Genomic DNA, 6,560 nt, shown 5'->3' with positions numbered 1-6,560 from the left:
AGCCATTAAATCAGTCTGAAATTTGTTTCACCGTCGTTTGATAGATGGAAGCACACGATGATAACACAATCTTCCCTCAGGAACGCCCTTTGTTGTCAAACACGGGTACTTTCGTACACTTCATCTTTTTCATCATTCTCCTCACCCACAATATACCAGAAGTCTCTATGATCTACGCCAATCATCCTGCCTAGGCGACCAAGTTTCCGCCCCGTACAATACCACCCTCCCTATCAATATTTTAACGAGCTTTTTCTTAGCATATCCTCCTCAACGTCCTGTCGTCAATTCCCTCTTTGTGAAAATTTCCATGCCTAACGCAATTTTTCTCCTTAAGTCTCTACTACTTTGAGCATCTCGGTCATTGCAACTCCTAGATGGCCAAACTGTTCTTCCACGTTTAATTTTTGCCCTTAGACACAGGTGCAACGTGAGTAAAACATACAGGCACGAGAATATAGGGCCCATTACGACGCATCTATCTTTCTCGTCTGAATTGCGCAACAATTCCATTTGTAATTCAGAAATGAATCATTGTTGCGACATTCTTGCCGTTCGGAAATTCCTGTTTGCAATTACACTCGTTCCCTCGCGTGGGAGCAGGTCAGTGAGTGTGTGTGTGAGTTATGCTGTGCTGCCTTTTGCCATGACTATATTTTGATTTCAAGAGGTGTGACGGGTGGAGAGAGATGGCTTTGAAGAGAGAAAAGGCAGCAGAAAACATACGATGGGGCGGTGACCACCTTGCCTTGCTTCTGTGACGGATAAGTGAGAGAGGGGAGTACGAAAAACACAGGGAGGGGGAATGCGGGTGGGATGAGTTGAAAGGGAGGCGAGGGGAGGGTCTGGGTCACTTATACGCGGTGAGGGGAAGTGGGAAACAGTTGCAGTCAGGCTTCGCGGGTAGGCGACTTCAGTCTTCTGCCGTTCGCCTCTCTTTTTAGTTCAGTCGGCCACCAACCTCAGGAGGGACTGCAACGCCAGCACCTTGGTGCCTGTCATTCGTTACTCACTCCCGGAGACCTCAAAGAAAAAAACCAGCGGCCAAGTCGACATTGAATTGGATAACTAATTTCGCGCACCCGCAGGACAAAAGGTGAGTGAAAAAAAACTCTCTCTTAATCTCTCGCCTTCATTCCTTAAAGAATACTATCACGTCAAACTGAAGGTTAACTTTTTTAAGGTCAACAAAATCAGTTACAAAAAAATGGATTTGTTAAAATTTCCCAAAATCGAGCGATAGAAGTGTTTCTTAATTTAAAATAGAAAAGACGTAGTTATTCTGCCAAGTGGACAAAGGTTTGCGAGGAAAATTCCCCAAATTTAGTCATGGAAGAATATTATCTCGTCAAAGTGACAGTTGACTGCATGGGCAGTTAACTTGGTAATCTCCGCTTAAAGCCAGCGTATAGTATTATATGGCAGCTTTTTTTAACCACTCAAGTGTACAGTTTAAAGTGCTCGTTAATTTAAGAAGAAAGAGATATCGCTTATAATCATATTCACTTTCATTCTGATTTGTTTATCAATTCTGACTGGTCGCTAACCTTCGAGTTAAGTACATTTTCTAGTTATTTACTGACTGAAGAATGAAACCGGACCCAAACGTGCCCAGCCGTATAAAATCATTATTTTCACCATGTTTATCGTATTTTCTTGACCCCCACTCTAAGATAAGTTTAATTTCATTTTAAACTTAAAAGCTGTTGTGTCTCTCTCGAAGTACCTTTCTTGGGCAAATAAATTCTCAAGAGATCCAATTTATTTCCTAACTTGCAGTGGTTAAGTGCATATTATTTTTGCATAAAACCGCCATGTCATCCAACATAGTCATCAGCTAAAATTATTGTCTTTAACTTGACGAACGAGTTTTTTTGTCCAACTATGAAGTAACGCCAAGTTATTTTGATACTTACTTGTTCATTATAATGAAATTACACCAAATAAGAACCTCAACTATCTCTAATGTCGAATTAACCAACTGAAAAGAAGAAACTGATATTCGTAAGTAGTAACAGGCTAATTAGGAATATCATAATATATTTGTTTATTTAATTTTATATATTTACCCTGCAATCCACTACGAAGATGTGTGGCAGGGGGTGAACGCGATCCAACTCGGCAATTAATCAAACTTCCTAAGGATCACATATTCTTTCAGCATATTCTAAATGAGGCCTAACCAGTGACAGATAACATTTCTCTTTGAAATTTTCATCACATTAACCCAGTACTCTTCTAGTAAATCCTAATTTTTTGAAAGCTTATCCATATATTCCCCGTACGTGTTTCACCCAGGAGAGATCGTGAGTGATTGTAACGCCAAAGTATTTAATTGAGTCCACACATTCCATTGCGATGTGCCCAATGCAGTAAGGGTTCGGGTGGGAATACGCACTTTTTTTAGTCCAAATTTCAACTGCCAATTATTGCAACATACCATAAATACCACTGTTATCATTTCCACTCTTTACAAACAAGATTCATTCTTTCCCACCCATATCTAATCACTCATTTAATCATACGTGTCATATTTTTCGGTCTAAATCCGAGGATATCTCTATTTTATTTCAATCAAAATCTTTTCTATAGCTCTCAGAGTACATTACGTATATTATGCATGTAAAGTATCAAATCCATGCCTATCATTTTGTTGCAATGACCAAATTTCCGCGTCGTATGATACCATCCTCCATTCTAAGGTTTAACGAGCCTTTTCAAAGCATTCTGACTCCTCATCTCTGTCATCAATTCTTTCTTCTAATGAAAGCATCTTTACCCAACCCTATTCTTCTTATAATGCCCTTCTTTATTTATCTTGGTCATTAACATTTAACCTTTAATGTGAACTTTTGGAGTAGCTCACGCAATAGCTACTTGTCGGCTTATTAAGTTACCCTCGGCAGGTATTTAAAAGCAAAGTCATAACTAAGTTTGAAAATGGTTATAAAAATATTTTTTGAACTTATTATTCAATTTTTTCCAATGTACTTGAACTGACTATTGTTTAATCGCGAATCAATTATTGATAAGCGAACGACAGTGGTATATTCAACCGTTCAAGAAACCTGCAATGTTTAGATAACGGAGGTAGTTAGACACATATTAAGTTGTTAATGTTTGACACGGAGCTTTAAACAGAGGGTCGGAATGTAACGGTTAGACAAAGGATTAAACACTGATTTTCGGGCACCAGATATTCCTGGGAAACCATAAGCGGCACAGGGGTAGGAACTGACCCCACTACCCTGGTGTGAGAATTTCACACGCCGTCGTGCTTAGTAGTGAGTGAACTCTAGCATCACCGACCAAACCGACCTTCTACGTATATATATATATAAATAATTTATATATATACATACAAATATGCATATATATATATATATATATATATATATATATATATATATATATATATATATATATATATATAAAGAGAGAGAGAGGGATAGAGAGATATATTTCCAAGTAACGGAGCATGACCTTCACCATGCAACAATGAATATCCCAAAAAAAGACACAGTGTACAATCAAAGAGTAAAATAATTCTACCCAATCTCTAGAAGCGATATTTCCGAGCCAGTCGCACACTTGATTAGAAGTAGGAGAAAAATTTTGAGTTTTCATTACTACACGCGGAAAATTCCAGTCGGGAAAGGGCGTTGACATTGTGTACTGCTACCATTTTCTTTAAGGCGAATCGCCCTTGACGCGAACTGCAGTTAAATAAGGGATAAAAAGTCTTGACACTGGGATAACATGTGAGCTTACGTCCGCCATTTTTTTCTGAATAAGCAGAGATATGAACATTTGTAGAAAACAAGGGAAGTTAATGAAAAATAACTCAATTGATGGAACAAAGCGATTACTTTACGAAAACACATTAGAAAACAATTAAAAAGAAATAATTTTCACCGCTCGTCCAGAAAAATAGAATTCATATAATTGTCGAATTTCCTTTCAAGGCTTAAGATAAAAAAAAATAATCAAAGGTTGCTAAGTGATAATGCGACGGTACATTCGAAATTTAAACAAGTGACGAACGAAATTGTTTCAATTGTTCCATATTCGTGAATAATTTTATCAATATTCCTGCTTTTATGCAATAAAATCGACTTTTATCTCCGGGGGAAAATTCCTCGATATTTTATTCAGGAATAAAAGCGAATAAGCGTGATGCAAAATAACGAATAAACAAGTTGGCAGTGTGAGGGTTTTAAGACGACATAAAAGGTGACGTACAGTATATTAGGCGGCTAAAATTAAAACCAGTTACATTAATCAGATTGAATAGAGAAGACGGATATGGGGAACTAAGGAACAGTGTACATTTACAACGGTGAAATTAATTTTCTATTATTTAGATGAATGGAGAGAAATATTTGTCACTTTCCATTCGGAATAAGCACATTGATCAATATTGCACAAAAACAATGAGCACTTGATGTAAAATTTTTTTTTTTGGTTTTGATGAGCAACATTCATCACAGTTGAGGTACAGGGTAAAAAAATTTCAAACTTAAAACATTTCGCGAAAAAGAGATATATATATATATATATATACACACACACACACACACACACACATATATATATATATATATATGTATATATATATATATATATATATATCCCGGTCTAGGAAATATTTCTACTCTCGTGATCTGCTTGATTCCGCCTTCCCCACCTCTCCTGTGTTCGTCCTTTATGTGTGTTCCTATCCCTTTTCCTTATATATGTTTCTATATATTATTATTATTAGGGAATCTACCGGTTAAAGTAGGTTTTTGGATGGACATAATTACTAATTAAATAATTTGTGCCCCCTAGCAAAATCCAGCATCTTACTCTGCAACAAGTCACTCTTCATCTCCGAGTACTTTCTTCCTCCCTTCATCCCGTCCAACATCCCTATCCTGTTCCTTCCCTTTCCTCTTTTGCCCAACATTCTCCCCTCAATTACAGTCTCCAACATCCCACTGCCGGTCAATACCACCTTCAGCCACTTTTCCTGCCTACCAAATACTTCCTCATGACGGGAAACCACCACAATTATCAGTCCCAAGATTTACATGATGGAAAAATGTTTCTATATATATATATATATATATATATATATATATATATATATATATATGTGCCGACACAATATAACACAAATAGAATAGAATAGCAACATTTAAAAGGACACTTCTCTCTTGAAGAAGGCCTCTGAGAGGGCCGAAAGCTCGAACAATTTACCGTGTGGGTGTCCTTTTAAATGTTGCTATTCTATTATATTTGTGTTATATTGTGTCAGCCCATTATTGTGCCGCTCGAGTGGGTTTTTCCGTTCAATCGTTATATATATATATATATATACATACATATATACTTATATATATATATATATATGTATGTATATGTATATATATATATATATATATATATATATATATATATATATATATATAGTTTTTCTCCACAAAGCCGTCAGTCATTTGAAATTGACTTTACACATAAGAGAAATATTTTCTTAGAAAATTAATGAACACGTTTAAGAATGCATCTTCCTCTTTCAAATATTTTTGCACTAGAGTTAATGAATCATTGATGGACCCCCCACCTTTTCTCAATATTTCATATATTCGCCGCAATCAAATGGGTTCTTCGTATCTTAATAGTAGGTTATTGGACGATCCCAAATATACTATTTACTTGTACGTATACTTAGAAACCTTTTCCCCTTCCTTTTCTAAATATTCTTTCTCTTTTCATTTCCTCGTTAATTTCTGCATATATTCATGCTAAGAAGCTCGCTATCTCCCTTTCTTTACACACCGCTTTCTTCACCTGCCCTCCCTCCTATGTCACGGACTTGTCAACATTTACAACACACACGTACAACCATTTTTACCTATCGACTTCACTCCTCCTATCACTTTATTCTAAATTATTTGGAGCTCACCAGGACAACAACTTACTCCCTCTTCGTCCACCAAATTTAGAACCTACTTGCTAGTCTTCCACTCAGTCCCATTCCACACACTGTCACTTCTCGAAAGCCTCTTAATCTAAACCAGTCCTCTTTATTGCCTCTGACGTCCAGGTTTCACGTCCATATAAAGCAATACTCTAAAAATTAAAAGAGCTCTTTTTTCTTCTTATCTCTACCCAAGTGTACCCGACATAAATATTTTTTTTATTATTGCTTCTACCTGTTTTGCTATCGTTATTCTTCTCTTAATATCCCCCCTTATAATACTCCTTTATTATCACAGAATTCCCAAAATACATGAACCGCTCAATCTGCACTTGCGTGTAACTTAGTTTTCCTACTTTTCGATGATCTCAGTTCTTTAGTCTTCTTGTGGTAAAAACCTCATTCCTTACCTAAATCATTGTTCCCGTAAATCGCTCAAAATTAACAGCAATCCCTTTTCTGTCTGAATTACTGCTGCTGCTAGGATTTTCCATTATGTATAGAAAATATTGACCGGCAGCGGGATGTTGAAGACTGTAATTGAGGGGAGAATGTTAGGCAAACGAGGAAAGGGCAGGAACAGGATAGGGATGTTGGA

At 36.7% G+C, this 6,560-nt stretch overlaps 1 protein-coding gene across 1 annotated transcript in view; it reads left to right on the top strand.

Annotated features, from left to right (window-relative positions):
* Positions 1 to 885: 885 nt before the first annotated feature.
* LOC139698821 (alpha-tocopherol transfer protein-like) overlaps positions 886 to 6,560 on the top strand; it is a 95,666-nt gene continuing 89,991 nt past the window's right edge. Inside the window, exon 1 of the mRNA XM_071597751.1 lies at positions 886 to 1,096. The gene's annotated coding sequence lies outside the window, so the exon portion shown is untranslated. The remainder of the gene's footprint in view (positions 1,097 to 6,560) is intronic.

The sequence above is a fragment of the Hetaerina americana genome, unplaced genomic scaffold (genome assembly GCF_022747635.1).
Source record: "Hetaerina americana unplaced genomic scaffold, ioHetAmer1.1.p SCAF_9, whole genome shotgun sequence".
Lineage (NCBI taxonomy): Eukaryota > Metazoa > Arthropoda > Insecta > Odonata > Calopterygidae > Hetaerina > Hetaerina americana.
The sequence above is the reverse complement of the archived record's forward strand: the minus strand, read 5'-3'. Positions and strand labels throughout refer to the sequence as shown.